Source organism: Camponotus vicinus, unplaced genomic scaffold (genome assembly GCF_025532165.1).
Source record: "Camponotus vicinus isolate PSW18456_S1 unplaced genomic scaffold, iyCamVici1.0 SCAF_2, whole genome shotgun sequence".
NCBI classification, from domain to species: Eukaryota; Metazoa; Arthropoda; class Insecta; order Hymenoptera; family Formicidae; genus Camponotus; species Camponotus vicinus.
In genome coordinates this window covers 10,249,929-10,264,464 of record NW_028141956.1, presented here as the reverse complement: position 1 = coordinate 10,264,464, position 14,536 = coordinate 10,249,929, and the positions used below count along the sequence as shown (strand labels likewise).

The 14,536-nt window shown below is 26.7% G+C and overlaps 1 pseudogene; it reads right to left on the bottom strand.

The window, feature by feature from the left end:
• Positions 1 to 1,332: 1,332 nt before the first annotated feature.
• Positions 1,333 to 6,934, bottom strand: LOC145966384 (uncharacterized; annotated as a pseudogene).
• Positions 6,935 to 14,536: the final 7,602 nt, after the last annotated feature.

Sequence of the window (14,536 nt, the reverse complement as noted above, 5' to 3'; positions counted from 1 at the left end):
CTCTTCTTCTGATATTATTACTTAACAAACAAATATTACTCAACAAATTTTGAAGCAGAAATTGATAAATTTCTAAAATTATAGAATATTACATCGTTGTCAGTTATTTTTTGTTGCAACTTCTTTCTTCCGTCTTAATCAAAGCTGAATATTGTTTGGTTCTTTTTGTTTCAATAATTATTAAAAAGTCTGAAATATATATTTGTAAAAATAATGACAAAATTATAATCAGTACCAATATAATTTATATATAGTTGCGTTTATACGTAAGATTCTCTTCACAATCTGTAATATAAAAAATTAATCTATAATATAGAAAATTAATAAACTTAATATATCTATAAACATTTCTAAATGATATTGACATGAAGAGAATTAACACTAACATTTCAACAAGAGATGGAGATATATTTTCTTTTTATATCTTTCTACAATTTTACAATTAAGTTTTTAAAATGTTTTCGACACTCGGCAACCAACAGCATGGTTTTTTGTGATGTTTGTTAATAAGATGCAATCGCATTGAGCTTTTTGTATTGAATGTCATCGCGCAGAGCAAACAATTAAATGGCTTTTTGTGTATATGTAGATGATTACATAGTTTCGTTGATGTACGGAAAGCTTTATGGCAGTATATACATTGATACTGTGTTTTATCATGCTCTTTCTTTCGATACATTAATCCGTCAAAAGCCTCAGGACAAAATATACAGCCTGAGTGTTTTATATTGTGCCGCTTTCGATTGTGTTTCTTAAGTTTTCTGTGATCGAGAAAGAGTAAATTACAGCGAGAGCAAGAATTTGAAACGTTATGATTGAGTAAATGGTGAAAGTCCAAATCTGCTTCTTTTGTGTATCTTTCGTCACATATGTAGCAAAAAAAAAAACGATTCTTCGAAAGGCTCATTGCTTGATTTACTGACATCTTTGCGGTTCTATATTAACAGTTCTTTATATAATGTTTTTTCTTAAACAAGTTTATTAAATTTTTTTTAAAAGATAATACTTGTATAATATCTCTAAGTATTGGTTTTCCTTTAAGAGTCTCGTTCGTGATCTTCTTTTCCACTTTCTTTCTTTATTTGTCAAGATTTTATTCAATTGAATATTTATAATTCTTCCTAATCAGGAACTCGCATAGATTTATATTGTTAAAAAATACAACCGTATTAATTTATTTTGTAATTCCGAATAATTTCACTTTGATTAGAATGACATTACAGCGTGTACGAGCTACACAGAGTCTATAACAATAGCTTAAGAATTATTTTGTACAGTGTTCTATACCTCATCCGGACATATCCATAAACAAACAACAAATCCTGTATATGTTTATGTATGTATGGTTTTGTGAAAGTTTTCGCAGTGTTTCTTTAGATAGCGTTTTTGATTGAATCTGGCGCTACAAATCGTATAAATATATGACCGTTGATCGGTATTAATACGTTGATGACAAACGACGCAACTCTTGCTGCGGAAACGCTCGTTACAAATCTGGCGCTGCAAATCGTATAAATATATGACCGTTGATCGGTATTAATACGTTGATGACAAACGACGCAACTCTTGCTGCGGAAACGCTCGTTACAAATAGTGCAGATATAGGGCTTTTGATCGGAATGCCAGGACACATGTTTGTCTAATTCTTGCTTTCTTCGGAAACCGCGGTTGCACAGGTCACAATGATGCGGTAAAACTTGAGAATGATAAAGCCGATGCACGTGCAAGGACGCCTTTCCAGCACCTGCTTTTACTTAAAATGTGAAATCGTGATAGTTCGATGATGTAGGGTGATTTTTTAAATCATGAACAATTTTTTATTTATTATATATACAAGATAATTTCTTCAACTGTAATTTTCAAAATGTACACGGATTTTTCCGTCAATTACGAATCTACTACATATATGAAGTTCGTTATTAATTTCTTCTGGGATTGTAAATGAGATACTATTTAAATATTGCCTAAACTGTAAATATTTAATTAGGGGGAATGATAATATTGTGGAAAATATGTAAGACTTATTTGTCTTCAATAAAAATTAATCTGATTTTATCACGTTTTTCAATTTTTTATTTTTAAAAACTTATTACTTATGATATGAAATCTAAAGCGGCATTGAGGAAGAGGTGGACAAAATAATAGTCTGCTTAATTTGGTTTTGAGAATGATCTCTAGTCATTTAATACATATGCCTATGAATTATATTATTTATACACTTTTGCATTTTTTTGGAATGTTTTATATATACAATAACTATTATTATCTACTGCTTTCTTATTATTTATTAATGATATCGGCTCATTATCCGCTCTGAAATATCACATGTCATGGATTTACGTGATTTGTTCTATAATACAAAGTAACTGTAAACGGAAAAACTTAGAAATATAAATGTAAATAAATATAAGCATATATTTCTGGTATTTTCTAAAAAATTTCCTAATATGTATAATTTTAATGATTCTATACTGCGATACATGTTCAGAGCAACTTCAAATTTCATGATAAAAATATATTGAAAAATTATATCGAAAATATAAATTAAAAATTTGTCATATACAGGTTTTCATTTTCAAAAAACTTGACTGTAAAATTCAGGAAACTAATAATTAAATTATGTAGTCATTAATTATATCGGTAATATAAATTAAAAATTTCGCATATATACGAGTTTTTATTTTCGAAAAGTTTGACTTTAGATATGATATTTTGAATTAAATTATATAATCATTAATCATTCTAAAAATAATAATTATAAACGCTATAATTACATGTATACATACATATGTGTACATTATTAATAATTATAAGTTTTATAATTATTAAATTCTATAATACTATTATTATTTTATTTTATTATTATATAATATAATTAATGTGCAATTTTAATTATTTTAGTCAATAATTATAATTAATATAATATTATAATTAAGATAATAAATATTATTAATATAACATAATTAATAATTATAATTAGTAATGTAATAATTAAATTATAACGGTACCATTGAAAATTGTGTAAAATTCAAGCATAGGAAAAATATGACTAATTTTTCAAGTTTGATTTTTTAACAAGTTTTATATGAGAAACAATTGCACTTTATACATATCAGTATATATGTGTCTTCCCTTATATATATATATATCTCAAGACATAGGATATGTGTCAGTATGCAATTACTCGAATTTAAACATGATGAAATTAATCGGACTAGCCTAGTAGCTCTCTCATATCAGGGAAACTTTTTATTACAGTGTTTGCAAATCATTACCACATCTATGGATCATTACCGCATCTCTTTCGACTTTGGATTATTTGACATTTCTTTCTAGACAGATAATAGATTCGTTAACTTCGGCAATGCATTTTATCAGAATATTCTTCGCTTCTTTCACGCTTGTATGCGTCAGTCTAATCCAGGTGAACCTTTGTCTTTTATATGTTTTTCCTTTATATATATATATATATATATATATATATACAATGTTTTTCTGTTTGTTGATTTATCTGATGAGCGTATTATGGGGAATGTATTCATGCGACGGTAAACATTCAGTTGGTTGATCGTTAATAATATTATTTGTAAAGAAGAAAATATTTTTTCGATCTTCTTCGATCATATCGACTGTTTCAATTTGGATCGAATAAATTTTAACATTGCATTTTTCGGCAAACATCTTGTATCTTTGTCGAGAATAGTTATAGACAGCTGTGCAATCTGATTCTTTAATCTGAAAAATAAAATATGAGCATATGTATTTATTATTAGACAATCATTTATATTATATATATCTTCATCTTATCTTAATTAATATTCCATAATTTTTATAAAATAAAGAATATTAAAAATCTAAATATAAAATGAAGCTATATTTTCTAAGATAAAATTTCATATTTTCGAGAGATTTTTCCATCGTTTGCTCTCTTTATCATTTGTTTGTAAATATTATCATGTATCTACAATAAAATTTTATGTGTTTAATATTTATATATTATGTATAAGAATAATTTTTAATAAAAACATAACTCTTATTTTACATAAATTTTTAATAAATAAGAGGAATAGATCTTATACAGAAAATTAATTATTTATTTATAATTTCATATTTGCTAGAGGAAAGTACATATAAGCAAATAGGTAAGACATATAGAAAATTCATTATTTTTCTGTTTTGAACAAATATAATGTAATTACCGCGATTTCCATTATCAATAAAATTTACTCATTACATATGTATGTATGTATATATATATATATATATATATATATATATATATATGTATATATATATAAATAAACAATGATAGATATACTTTAAGAAAAGTTACAAGATGTAAGCAGAGGTGTCTATACTTGTCTGTGATGTATACGTATATATACCTCAGACAAATATAGACATATTCGATGCATATATACATATATATATATATATATATATATATATATATAATATTTTGCTTTCTAACAATTTTAAAATATATTTCCTGAAGATTACTTACTAATTTTTTTTATTCAGTCCTTTTCTTTTGATATTATTACTTAACAAACAAATATTACTTAACAAATTTTGAAGCAGAAATTGATAAATTTCTAAAATTATATAATATTACATCGTTGTCAGTTATTTTATGTTGCAACTTCTTTCTTCCGTCTTAATCAAAGCTGAATATTGTTTGGTTCTTTTTATTTCAATAATTATTAAAAAGTCTGAAATATATATTTGTAAAAATAATGACGAAATTATATTCAGTATCAATAATTTACATATAGTTTCCGTTTACACATAACATTCTCTTCACAATCTGTAATATAAAAAATTAATCTGTAATATAGAAAATTAATAAATTTAATATATCTATAAACATTTCTAAATGATATTGACATGAAGAGAATTAATACTAACATTTCAACACTAGAGATCGAGGTATATTTTCTTTTTATATCTTTCTACAATTTTACAATTAAGTTTTTAAAATGTTAGAGATTCTTTAGAGAGACTTGGCAACCAGCAGCATCGTTTTTGAAAATGTTTGTTAATAAGATGCCATTGCAGTGAGCGTTTCGTATTGAATTTTTCCAAGCAGTTGTTAGCCGGATAGTTTACCGGACATGTAAACAGTTTGTCGTGTATATGCAGATGATTATATAGTTTCTTTGGTGTACGAAAAACTTTGTGGCAGTATATACATTTGTACTGTGTTTTATCATGCTCATCCCTTCGATACATCAATCCATTATAAGCTTCAGGACAAAACATACAGACGTGTCTTATATTGTGCCGCTTTAGCATGTGTATGTCAAACATTTTCCAATGGGAGAATAATAAATTACAGCGAAAACAACAGTTTTTTCCCTTATGATGGTGTATAACGTGAGAGTCGAAATCTTCTGGATGCATAAGTCCGTTGTAACATTTGTAACAAAACTTTCCTTGATATACTGATATCGTCGCGCTAACTCTTGCCATTGATTCTTTATATAACCTTTTTAAAAAAATTTATCAAATTTCTTTTGAAAAGACACGGTTGTGTAATACCTAAGTATTGATTTTTCTTCGAAAATCTCGTTCCTACTCTTTTCCACTTTCTTTCTTCACTTGTCGAAATTCTATACAATTGAACGTTTATTTTGTAATTTTTCGATTAAAATATTTTACTCTGACTAGAACGACGATTAAAATACACAGACATGAGATTCTGTGATTCGGTTGACACGGAATTAAGAACTGATATTTTGTACAATGTTCTATAGCTCATCCGGACATATCCATAAACAAACAATGAATTCTGTTTATATTTATGTATTTATGGTTTTGTGAAGATTTCGCAGTTCCTCTTCAGTTAGCGTTCTTGAGTGAATTCGGCGTATCGTAAATATGCGATCTTTGATCGATATGAATTGATGACGCAACTCTTGCTGCGAAAACTTGTTTGTTGCAGGTATTACAAGTATAAGTCTTTTTATCAGAATGCTTATCCAATTCTTCCTTTAAAAACCACGGTCACACAACTCACAATGATGCGGTAAAACTTGAGGATGATAGAACCAATACATGTGCAAGGGCGCCTTTTGTTCGAAGGATTTGCCACAGATTTCGTACGTGTGTAGTCTCTCGCCAGTAAGGATGCGTCTATGCTCGTTCTTCGATGTCCTCAAGGAGATACAAAGGCCGCAACATATATCGCAAATTTCTTAACGTCATCGTAATAATCACGCACGTGTTTCTTCATGTTAAACGCCTATCGGAATTTCTTGTCGCCAGTAGAACAGTTGTAAGGTCACACGCTTATATGAATGTTGCAGTGGATATGCAGATTATTCCAGATGGAGAGTATTTTCTCGCATTCTTTACACTTGTAAGAAATGCAATTCTGATCTTCGAGCGTGTAAATTCTGCATTTTTATGATCTGATATTCGACTGTCTCGAGATTCCATCGCATGGTTCTTTCGAAGTTTCTGTCTCTTTTCAGAGCTATATAAATGGGAATCTGCCGAATGATCGTTTCACGATTCCAATGGTTTAATCTTGTGATCGAGATGAGTCAATGATAGATATTTCTTGTAAATATCGTTGGATGTACCTTACCGATATTAATTAATAATCTTTCCGTATTGAATTCGTAGTTTCTTTGCGAATTGTTTCCAACATGTCTCGCCTTTTCATTTGATACTCGACACACTTCTATCTGAAAAGAGAGTTAGCCTGTTCGCGGCAGCCGAACAATGTGATGGTTTATGATTGAGTCTCTTATGATTAACCAAGCAATGTTTTTTGTCGGAATGAGAAACTGTAATTGGTACAATATCAATATTTTTTATTAGAGTGACTCAGACGGTATCGCTTCAATTTGTATTTGGTACGGAAGGGACGGCTTTACACATCGCAAGCATTGGACTTTTCGCCGATGTGCTTGGTAATATGCACCATCAGCGGCGATCGTGTGCAAACACCTGTGAGATCTCTTAATGCAGATGTGCATATGATAGCATAAATCCGCCTTTTCGCGAATTCATGTAATCTACATATGCTGTATGCATGCCACCTTTAAATCATAAGAATAAATTTTTGAATGTCTTCGAAAGACATTATGTAAGTCCGTTTTTTAAATTTTCGGTTATTTGTGTGATGCTTCTGTGCTAATTTCTTTTGAGAGATACTTTCGCATGGTTGACACATGATGTTGATTTTGTTCTGGATTTTTCGAGATCTTCACTTTTTTTCTTTATCTTTTTCACTTCTTGATCCTCGTTCTTTTTATGTTCGACTCTTCGTAATTAGAATTTCTGACACATATATCTCTGTTGTAGAAAAATGAGATAAATTAAGATAAAAGTTTAAAATGTCTATTCAAATTTTCTAAAGAAAAATTCACTGCAAATTCTTGTGTTTTTCAGATATTTTTGTGCATAATTCCATATAAAATCAGAATTTTAAATGCAATTTTTAAAAATAATTCTTTCATTATGTGTGTTTTTTAGGCTTCTCGAAAAATAAAAAACTCTTTCTAATTTAAATGTTATATTAAAAATGTACTAAAAAGTACTGAATAGCTTTTGTAAGATAAAACTTTTCCATTTGCATAGCATTTTGCTAAATCACTGAATATATAAATATAGAAATATGTATTTTAAATATATACTCCTGGACAAAATTAACGCATAATTTTTGTTCACTTTTTCTTTAAAATTTTTCGTTAAAATTTAAATATCAGCTTTTAAAGAAAAAGTGAAAAAAACTATGCGTTAATTTTCTCCAGAAGTATATATAATAAATATAACCTGGCAGATAGAGAACTGCTTGGTATAAAAACAATCATCAAAGACAGAAAGAATTTTTACAAGTTAACACTTATTGTCCAGATATTTACAAAAATAAACATTAAATGTTTGTACGCTTCTATCTGAAGTCTTGTAAAAGCGTTCTCATTGTTTCCTCAGGTAGCGATATTACATGACAATATGTAGTTTGTGATTAATATAAATACATCGGTCATTCGATTATTCATTAAAAAATTAAGAAAACGTTTCGTAATATATAATGGATTTTTAACATGCATTAATGACGTTTTTTACGAAATCATTCGAAAGTTATTCATTCATTTCTTTAAGTACAGAGAAGCTTCCGAAAAAAGAGGAAAATACTTTTAGAAAAAAATAAAATTAAATAAATTTTTAACATCTAAATACAATTGAGAACAAAATTATTGCGCAAGAAATTCTGAAATACAATCTTGTCTTTATCATATTTAATTTCACATCTTCTCTTAACTAGATTTACGGGACCAGATTCACGAGCAAAATTACAGAAACCATTACTATTATTTCCTAGCAATTTTTGCTGATTTTTATTAATGGAATGATACGAATATATATCCCACATTATAATTCATCAAATTGATGGGTCTCTTAAATCTAGTGTTAAATAATATTTTCTTTATGAGAACCACATTATTATATCTCAGTCTAAATTTACGTACGTTAAAGAAGAAATAATTAAAATTAATAAGTTGAGAAAAATTATCTTGTAAAATTAAAATTAGAAAATGAGAAAATTATTTTATAAATTCTTCAGCGCTTTACATATATCATTTATTACATATTATACAGAGGTCGATTTATTTTATTCATTCAAATATCTCGAAAAGTATGAAAAAATATTTTAGATAAAAATTGTTTAATTCAAAAGAAGAAAAAAAGATAGAAATTATTAATTTGATGTTGGCTGTAATTATCAAAATCAAGATTAACTTAACTTTTTAAATGAAATCTAATTTTTTTACATATTTCAATTCCTTGCAATATTTAGCATAAAAAGTTATAAGGATATGATGATCAAAAATTGATAGCTTAAGAAATATTTTATATATGAAGTTCGGACATAATTTTATATAAACTTCTTACAAAATATTTATATTTGAATTATTTTATCTTAATATTATTATGCATGAAATGATAAGAAGGATCAATTAGTGTAAAAAAGATACACTAATTGAGCGAGCAGCTACATAGTTGTTCTTAAGAAAAAATATATAGCTGCTCCTCGTAACTTCAAAACACGTTTTCCTTAAATCTCTCAAATTTTCTGAAATTTAATTCTTAATTGTTAAAAGATTAGATTAATCTTTACATGACGTTGACATTTATATCCAGATCAAACTAATATTTCTATGTTTTTTTTCTCCAAACAACCAAACAACTTTTGTTTGATTTTTTTTTTCCATATCTTCCATATTTCTCGAAAAAGAGTGAATTGATTGAAATGAGCCTTCTTTATATTTTGTTACTACTGTATTCTGTTACTATTGTATTAATTTTAAATTATTTTACAAATTTACAAATATTAAATTGGAATGTTTCGTTTTATACATAAAATTACATTGCTTAAGAAAATAGTCAAAAATAAAAACATATAATGCATATAATTTTCATAAAACTTATAATTTTCTTAAAGTTATCAATAAATATATGAAATATATGAAATATATGAAATAATATATATGAAATTGATTTATATAATTGATAATAATTGCAAAGCCATTTAGCATATAACCGTGTAATAATATTCTTAAATTATATCTATTTCCTAAAGTGTCATTTTTTTAACTAAAAATTGATTGTTTACGGACGTTATTATTTTCAATTCATATGATATGAATTGATTAATTTTAGTATATATCTGTACGTACCTCTATCATTATCAGTATCAGTATATATCTCTCTGTAAACGAAATTGATAGATAGAAATTCGCAGAGTGCGAATGTTTCTTTGGTATTATTTACTCGTATTATTGTGCCTTTTAAAGCACTTCCTAGCGATGGATTAACAAATGCTCATATAAAGTATCAAAATCGGGTAACTCCTCATCGCAATCGAAACATTTTAGTGAATCTGTATGAAAATGCAGATAATCATATAATCCATTTGAAAAACAAACATCATATTTCGCGAGAGAGAGAGAGAGAGAGAGAGAGAGAGAGAGAGGGAGATTATATAAATATTTACTTACCATGTTTTTTTAAATGTTTGTAGTAATTAGCGTACCGAATAAAGTTTCTTGAACAAATAGTACAAGTATGCTTATGCACTTTCACGTGCTTTGAATAATAATGTTCATTCCACGCTAACATAGTTCGAAAGGTTATTCTGCATATAATGCATTTGTAAAGTCTTATAGCATGGATTTTCTCGTGTGTGATCACATCTTCTTTTTCGGAGAAACGGATTTTGCATATGCGGCAAATATGTACTCTATTAGGCAAATCATGTAAGATGTTACGAATATTATTCAATAGATCTCGAGAAGTATAATTCTTCGAAGATATGGAGTCTGCTTCTGGTTCCATCAAGCTCTTCGTGTGATTTGTATGACGTTTCAGCATGTATTTTTTTGAGAATATTTTTCAATATCTTCGCAATCGTGATTTTTTGTTTATATTTTTTTACAATTCGCTCCAAGTGCCTTCTTTTTTATAAGTTTGTCTTGTATGAAACGCTCTTCGGCTCTCTTGATAATCATATGCTCTATATACATACATATTATAGAAATTCATAATAATTGCGGAAAATCTTATAATTATTAAATATAATTATAATTATTAAATTGGAGAAAAACGAGATTGTTTAAAATAGTATCGCAGCAACTAGAATAATATTGTACTGTTGTCTTACATATACAGGGTGTCCTAGACCACCCGTACACCCCTTTTCTTTTAAAAACTAAGCATTTTAGAGAAAAACGTTTTCGACAAAAATTGTATGGTTTTGAGGGGAACATAAGATGGTGTCATTGGTTTGACCTTGGATGGCATCGTTAAGGTGAGATCAAGGACACCTTTAATTTCTTAAATGGAACCACCTATTTTTTATTGCATATTTTTATAGCTTATGTCGAGAGCTTTCCAAAACACTATAATAAAGTATTTTTTCATCAAGTACTTTTCGAGTTATAAGGCTTGAAATAATTTCTTAATTTTACATAAACCATAAAATATCTAGTAAAATATTCATTTTTCGATTATCTTACCTTAATACTTTTATGTACAAAATAATGAGAGGAATCAATTGGTGTAAAGAAAACACAAAATTGTTTCGAAAAAAAAAATGTAATTTGTAATTAACAATTACATTTTTTTTTTCGAAACAATTATGTGTTTTCTTTACACCAATCGATTCCTCTCATTATTTTGTACATAAAAGTATTAAGGTAAGATAATCGAAAAATGAATATTTTACTAGATATTTTATGGTTTATGTAAAATTAAGAAATTATTTCAAGCCTTATAACTCGAAAAGTACTTGATGAAAAAATACTTTATTATAGTGTTTTGGAAAGCTCTCGACATAAGCTATAAGAATATGCAATAAAAAATAGGTGGTCCCATTTAAGAAATTAAAGGTGTCCTTGATCTCACCTTAACGATGCCATCCAAGGTCAAACCAATGACACCTTCTTATGTTCCCCTCAAAACCATACAATTTTTGTCGAAAACGTTTTTCTCTAAAATGCTTAGTTTTTGAAAGAAAAGGGGTGTACGGGTGGTCTAGGACACCCTGTATAAATGATATTTTATTGGATATTCTATTAGACTTGATGATATCGTAAACTTAACTGTTAGCGCTAATACAATGCTCTATATGAGCTATATTGCTATCCAAATAATAAACAAACCTGCTTTCACATTTATATTTTATAAAAGCCTCTAGAGCTTATGAAAACTTCTCTACTATTTCTTCAAATAAGATAATGCGATTGATCGGTAGGAATGCAAAATCGGTAATGAAAAATACTTGTCATAACACATGGTACATAGAATACGTCGGCTTTTGCACCTATTACTTAAAATGTGTACGCGAAATAGTGATAAACGATAGTTCGATGATAGGGCAATATTTCGATCATAAACAATTTTTTATTTATTATGTTTATATACAAGATGATTCTGTAACGTAATTTTCGAAATACATACGGATTTTTCATGGATTTCGGCAATTATGATTCTGCTAGATAAATAAAGCTCGTCAATTCTTGTAAATGAAATATTATTTAAATATTGTCTAAATAAACTGTAAATTTTTAAATATGGATAATGATAGTATTATGAAAAATATGTAAAATTTATTTGTCTTCAATAAAAATTAACCTGATTATCACGTTTTTCATCTTTTTATCTTTGAAAAATAAATTGCTTACAACGCCAAATCTAAATCGACATTAAGGAAAGGAATATACTGCAGTGAACAAAATAAAAAAGTCAGTTTATATAATTTGGTTTGAGAAGGTTCTCTAGTCATTTAATACATATGCATATACAAACTATGTTATTTATACACTTTTGCATTGGAATGTTTTACATATACAATAGCTAATAATTAATATTATCTCTATTACTGTCTTATTATTTAATAGAAAATGAAGACTCACCATATGTCTTCAAATATCACATGTCATGTATTTGCATGATTTGTTTTATAATAAAGGTAACTGTAAACGGAAAAACTTGGAAATATAAATGTAAGTAAATATAAACATATATTTCTCTGGTATTATCAAAAAATTTCCTAACATGTATATTTTTAATGATGCAATACTGCGATACATGCTCAATAACTTCAAATTTGATAAAAATATATTGAAAAATTATATCGAAAATATAAATTAAATATTTGTCATATACGAGTTTTCATTTTCGAAAAACTTGACTTTAGAATTCAGAAAGCTAATAATTAAATTATATAGTTATTAATTATATCGAAAATATAAATTAAAAATGTCTCATATATACGAGTTTTCATTTTCGAAAAATTTGATTTTAGCTATCATGTTTGACTTTAAATATCATGACGATGTTTTGAATTAAATTATATAATCATTAATCATTCTAAAAGTAGTAGTTATAAACATTATAATTACATGTATATATATGTATGTATATATACATATGTACACATTATTAATAAGTACAAAATTCATAATTATTATATAATATAATTAATGTGCAATTATAATTATTTGTCGATAATTATAATTAATATAATATTATAATTCAAATAATAAATATTATTAATATATCATAATCAATAATTATAATTAGTAATGTAATAATTAAATTATAACGGTACCATTATATATTGAGAATTGTGTAAAATTCAAACATAGGAAAAATATGATTAATTTTTTGAGTTTGATTTTTTAACAAGTTTTAAAAGGTAAAAATTGTACTTTATATATATTGCTACATATGTCCCCTCTCATATATGTATATCTTAAGATACAGGATATGGGTTTGTTGGCAGTTACTCTAATTTAATTCAAACATGATGAGATTAATTGGACTAGCCTAGTAGCTCTTCCATAAGGGAAACTTTTTATTACAGTGTTTGTAAATCATTACCACATCTATGGATGCATCTCTTTCGGCTTTGGATATTATTTGACATTTTTTCTACACAGATAGATTCGTTAACTTCGGCAATGCGTCCTATCAGGATATCCTTCGTTACTTTCACGCTTGTGTGCGTCAATCTAGTCGGATTTTGTCGTTTATATGTTTTTCTTTTAGATGTATTTGTTTTTCTGTTGATTTATCTGATGAGCGTATTGTGGGGAATGTATTTATCTGCGACGGTAAACATTCAATTGGTTGATCGTTAACAATATTTTGTAAAAGAGAAGATATTTTTTCGATTTTCTTCGATCATATCGACTGTTTCAATTTGGATCGAATAGATTTTAATATTGCATTTTTCGGCAAACACATCTTGTATCTTTGTTGAGAATAGCTAGAGACAGCTGTGCATAATCTGATTCTTTAATCTGAAAAATAAAATATGAGTACATGTATTTATTATTAGACAATCATTTATATTATATATAACTTCATTATATTAATTAATATTCCACAATTTTTATAAAATAAAAAATATTAAAAATCTAAATATAAAATAAAGCTATATTTTCTAAGATAAAATTTCATATTTTCGAGAGACTTTTCCATCGTTTGCTCTCTTTATCATTTGTTTGTAAATATTATCATGTATCTACAATAAAATTTTATGTGTTTAATATTTATATATTATGTATAAGAATAATTTTTAATAAAAACATAAGTCTTAATTTTACATAAATTTTTAATAAATAAGAGGAAAAGATCTTATACAGAAAATTAATTATTTATTTAGAATTTCATATTTGCTAGAGGAAAGTACATATAAGCAAATAGATAAGACATATAGAAAACTTCATTATTTTTCTGTTTTGAACAAATATAATGTAATTACCGCGATTTCCATTATCAATAAAAATTTACTCATTACATAAGTGTATATATATATATATATATATATATATATATATATTAACAATGATAGATATACTTTAAGAAAAATTACAAGATGTAAGCAGAGGTGTCTATACTTGTCTGTGATGTATACGTATACATACCTCAGACAAATATAGACATATTCGATGCATATATACATATATATATATATATATATATATATATATATATATATATAATATTTTGCTTT